Genomic DNA, 6,000 nt, shown 5'->3' with positions numbered 1-6,000 from the left:
GCCTGTGCAGGTAGAGGAATACACAATTCAAATGTTTGTGTCTAGACTAATTAAGATTTACACAAGAATCATATTGACGAAATATTTTATTATATTATCATGAAATGGATAATAATTAAAAATAAATGAATACAATACACACTTTGTAGTATAAAATAAATAACAATTCCAACAATAAATTAAATTAATATTAATTCATAATTTTATGATACACCGAATGTTAATTTATAAGAACTGTTAATATTGGAAATGGTATTTACAAATAAATAAAGCGAGTGTATTAAAGAAAACTTTTAATATTATTACTAATCAAACCACTCATTAATTTTACCAAAAATCAAGTTCAATATTATAACAGGTCGTCTCAGGTCCTTTTATCTAGTACTACAATCGGTAATTACAGTCTGCATTGCATACATACTCAATTTTCTCTATTCGGTTCTCTTCATGAAAGTGAACAAATTGTTACTGTTTTAGATAGCTGTTTGTGATAAATCTAGTTTTACTTTCGTTTCGGACATGATTTTACAAAGGTAAATTCATTATAAAAAGTGATTGATAGGATGGTGAAATAATATTGAAAAAGTTAACTTTTTGTACAATATATGATTTTGCAAACCAAATGAACGTTGAAAATACTCTTTCCGTCCACATTGCGGCATAAAGTTTGGCACTTGTTCAACGCGCGTCGTTTACAGCCTTATAACATTAGACGGATCACACATTGGGTGTATTATTTAGACACGAGATCTTTCTCACGGATGATGATTCATGACTTTATACATATATGCTGAGGTAAGTTGTATTTTGTTTTCGTTTTTACCGTATCTTGTTTGTTTTCGTTTTTAACGTTTATATGTTTATCAAATTACAAATCGTAACTGTTAAATCAACACTTCTTAGATTTCTCTTACTTCTGCCAACTATGTAAACAATATTTGATTTTAAAGCTGTGAAAGCATTGGTGATTGTTTTATTGCGACGCAAATATTGTATTATTATGACGCAAATATTGTTTAATCATGACGCAAATGTAAGTAAACCGATGACTGTTTTATGTAGATTTAGCATATACGTTATCTTAATTAGTGGAGAGCTAAAGCTCAACCTTAAATGTTGCATTGAAACATGTAAATAATATTGATTTGCCACAATTAAGCTATGTCATTTTATCCAGACAAAGAGTATTTTTTAAAGTAAATATACGGATACTAGAATTATGGGGTTAGATGTAGAATTTTAAAGGTTTGAACGGTACAATTTATATTATCGGCATGTTCCGGATTTTGTTTCGACTTGAGGAGTGTTCTCATAATCTAGGCAAAGACCACAAGTATTGGTTATAGCTATAAAATGGACTCGAGTTAGTTTATTTAACCCGGAGTCTTTCTATGTTATCATACGTACGACTGATGATGAGCATTATTTTATCTTAAGAGCAATATATATATGTGATTTTCATTTCGAAGTGTGAATGCAATTCTTTGGGATTTAATTTTTAAGCATATGTATACGTTGTTATAAAGACTTAACAAAATCATTTAAGATGTGTATTCTTGGTTACGTGGATGTTAAATGAAATCCTTATTTGTTTGTATCTAAGGCACACACATTAAAGGTTTCACTTGTTTTATTCATAGGTTTGTTTGTCATGTAGCTCCGCCTCCTCAGACACCACCATCTTTAACGCTTGTTGGATACAAATCAATTTGCAAGATAACATGTCAGGGGAGCTTAAATTGCCCTTTGCCTGGCTTCAAGTCCAATAGGACAATAGGAGCTGTGTATACTATAATGGCAATCCGATTTACTTGATTCATAGTTATGGGACCTTACAGATGTTTAAACAGAGTATATAATAAGTTCATTTATTTACGTTGTGTAATGCGGTTGCAATTTTCTTGATAGCTCAATCAGATATAGTTTGTAAATCTTGTACGACATATTAAATAATGTTGGCATATTTTTGAAGTTGTGTTTTTCCATAAATATTCTAACCGATGGTAATTCTATAAAGATCGTAATGAAGAGCATTATTCTAACAGATAATGCATATAACCATTCCAATCATTAACATGTAGGAAATATACAATCAAATAAAGTCATAAAATATCATAAAACTAGGTCATCATGTTAAATATTAGATAAAACTTATCAATACTCATCAGTAATAATATGTAACCAAAGTACGCTGAAATCTAGTCTTAAAGTTTATCTCGACCATATCTAGGTCATTTTGTTAAATATTTGACAAAATATTTATCTCTGAAATCAGGTAACCGCTTTCCAATACTCGTCATGACCCAAACGTTTAATCTCTTTCTTTGCCACAGAGGTAAAATTGATTTATCATGTTTCGGTTTACTGTTAAGACGAAATCAACGTGTTGAATGTGTAATAACTCTGAACTCGTCGGTGGGTAACTCACAACAGACTTTATTCATAGATTCACATAGATATAAACCTCAATACAAGTAACTCATGACTGCATGCTTTAACAGACAATACGAGTTGTGTCCCTTACATTATAATACTTTACAGAATGCAGAAATATTGCTTGCATAGTTATAAAAGGCATATTTTCATTTTGCTTATTTTACAGGGACAATTCTATTCGAAGTTGAATACATGAGTTTGATGTGTACTTACAATGCCTGAAATTTTAATTGATTTTACGCTTTTGATTTATTTATTTTGGTCTTATATAAAAAAGATAAAAAGCGAACGTGTAAATTGTTTATGTATAAATTTTTACTGGATACATTTAAATTTTTCATACTTCGGTACCTTTTTTCAGATATGGCTATTTAGAAAAAGTGTTCCGAAAGTCGAGCGCAAACTGCTGCGCGTGACCGATACTCTACGTTTTTATTCATCTACAGATCACACATCAATATGCATAAATTGTATTTTATGTTTAATAGCAAGGTCGCTTTGATGCACAAGCTTTCAGCAGGCATATGGATTTTTACTTCTCTGTCAATCCGTCCGTCAATCCTTCGGAGTTTTTTGTCGCCCGTAACTAAAAAAGTTTTTTTATAAGTGTGGTGAAACATACGAAAATATTAATTAGTTAGTGATCATGTGTGCTTGGGTCTTTTGAATATTCGTTTTACATAGCATGGATTCAAATAGAATTGCTGTTAGTAAAAATAAAATAAACGTGTTACTTAAATTAATTAACAAGTATTTCCGCTAGATTTATGCACATTTTAAACATATTAAAACGCATGAGCACTTGCGACTTTGGGTTCAATTTTCTATATTTTGATAAGAGTTTTCATACATAAGTGAATGTAAATATATATGTTTCCTACGGACACACATCCTCATTAAAAATTAGCTTGTTTGTTTTAAAAGTTTTGTTTTTCTTCCGTTTAGTCTGAAAACTTTTGCTTTGCAAACAATAAATTCAATAACATAATAAATTGCAAGTTGAAATAGAAGTTCAATATACATATCATTTATTTTTATCCAATCGAATTAAAAATACATGAATTAACGAATTAAGATCAAATCGCGAATGCAATTCATTTAACGGAGCTATTTCAGCTCGTCTTGATGATAGGTCAATCCAGGATTAATCGAAGATCATCAAGCAGGAATTGAAGCATCAATTCAATTATTCACAAATTTATAGAACCTCTCGTGCATTTTTATTCCATTGAATGCGGAATCCATGTATATATATATTTATTACCGTATCATCTAGCCTGTCATTGAGACTTTTGTACTTTTTTCGAAGTCTAAATATCCATTGTTATATTAAATTACCATTTTACATGACCTGTCACGAAACAGATGGGTCAAAGGGAAATCAAAAACATGTCCTTTGACAATGAAAAATGTTGCGCAAGAAAAAAAACTGGCACAGTGTCAACAATGCTTTAATTGCGCAACTGCTAGTCGCAAAGGTAATCAGATATGTAAAATTAAGTATGACTACTGAAATACACAGGTTTTATAATACTAAAAGAACAAGCAGGCAAAAAATGCCCTTAAAACTTAGTTTATTTTTGATTGATATCTGTTTTTGGATCAAACAGAATGCAAAGATCGAACCAATCTGCATATGATTTTCATCATATCAATGACATCCTATCGAATGCATTTGTCCTCCTACTTCTGATTCACGCACAGCAGTTATGAGTTACTAGCATATGTGAATTTAGTACGGGTATACCAGCTATCTAAGGAGACGTATGAGCTGTTAATCTAATCGCCGTGATAACTGAAAACTACGAGGGACCTGAAGTTAACAAAAACACTTTATAAATGCAAACAATTTACATTGACGTCGTATGATATAGTCATTAAAATAAGCTATATAATACCATACAGGTTTTAACTATGTGCCAGTATAAATACTTCAAGTTGTGAATGTACAGATGTTATATTTTAAACAACGCTGAAACAAATATGGATAACATAATCCGTATACTTTATTATTAGAACGGCAAAACAGTAAAATTGTTATGTAATACAATTTAAAATCAATTGTCAAGTTGAAATCAACGTGGATTTGTTTTGGCTTAAAAAGTTCAAACCTATGCGCAACGCACGCGGACAGTATACAAAATTTAGAAACAGGGTGGTCTTATGTACATGCTATTTGAAGAGAAATGTTTTGACAAGAAATATTCTGCAGTTTTTTTTACACATTTGTGTTTGGTTAAAATCACTTTCATTACAAAAAAATTTGACGTAAATGTATACTTTACATCATTTTGTTTTTCAATTCAACTCAATAGTCAAATTAACGTATTGCTCCAGTTGCATTCATAAGCATAAAAACTTCAGCTTATGTATGTTTATTGTCTTCACAAACGCGTCGGGTCAGGACATTATTTAAGAAGTTAATGGAAATGTCAGGCGTATCCGAATTGTTATTTCTTCATGAATTTAAGGATTTTAAATTGAGCCACATATGTAAACATTTACAATATTATTTTTAAATACTAAAAACAGGTAATCATCTTAAATGTCAATGTCATACCTTATGATCGGAATTCAAAAATATCATATTCATAATAAAAATTGCTTGTAAATTACTTGATTTCCCATATAAAATTGATTGATTCAAAACTACGCGATTTTCATCTTTCAAAAAGGCCATGAAAGAACTCATATATGATGCGTTAGTCGGAAATATACTGGTTTATTATAACTTAAAAATACAGTGTCACATTATAACATACTCATTATTGACTGCGTCTTTATTGATAAAATATCGTGTCATCTTTTACTTGTTAAATTGATCATGATGCAAGGTTTTGCATGTCAAAATAATAGAAGCCAGCTAATTTTAGCATTAGCATATTAATAAATCACCTTTCCTAAGGGTGTCATTTAATTATTTACACTGTGGTATGCAACTGTGATTTATTTGTTAATGAGAGAAGCAGTATATTTTGATTTCGAACAATAAAAGTAAAACATAAAAGATCAGAAAGTAAGAGTTACTATGACACTTCGTCTTTCTCAGATATATCTTGAACCCACGCACATTCAGGTAAAGCGTGCACGACATTATGATTTTGTTTTGCAGATTTATTAAAACAAAACTGAAAAAAATGTTTGTTAACTATATATGGTCAACACATATTCAAAATGGTTATTTATCATTGTAGATGCATAAGTAGGGTTGAGATTATTTTTATTGTTAAGCTCAAATGAGAATTATGTGCTCAAGGGGGCTATTGTGATTAATATTTGTCTGAAATCCGTCGTCGTTATGTATGCGCATTACCATTCTAGAGGTCACTTTTTCATTCAAACTTGTTCAGAATGTTAACCTTGACAATATCTTGGCCCCATTCGAATTCGCATCACGTGCGTCCAAAACCTAGTACAAAAGGGCAAATGTTATAAAAAAACATTGTTACCACTCTAGAGGTCACATTAATGATTCAATCGTAAAACTTACTGAGACGCAATATCGTGCAAAATGTGAATTTTGGTCATGTTCATCCAAAAGCTAGGTAACCAGGTCAAATGTTT

General features: G+C 30.6%; 1 protein-coding gene across 1 annotated transcript in view; it reads left to right on the top strand.

Moving 5' to 3' along the window:
- Positions 1 to 588: 588 nt before the first annotated feature.
- The window catches only part of LOC127841013 (uncharacterized), a 64,784-nt gene continuing 59,372 nt past the window's right edge, over positions 589 to 6,000 (top strand). Inside the window, exon 1 of the mRNA XM_052369504.1 lies at positions 589 to 795. The gene's annotated coding sequence lies outside the window, so the exon portion shown is untranslated. The remainder of the gene's footprint in view (positions 796 to 6,000) is intronic.

Source organism: Dreissena polymorpha, chromosome 8, assembly GCF_020536995.1.
Source record: "Dreissena polymorpha isolate Duluth1 chromosome 8, UMN_Dpol_1.0, whole genome shotgun sequence".
NCBI lineage: Eukaryota > Metazoa > Mollusca > Bivalvia > Myida > Dreissenidae > Dreissena > Dreissena polymorpha.
Note: the sequence above shows the minus strand (reverse complement) of the source record. Positions and strands in the feature narration are given on the sequence as shown.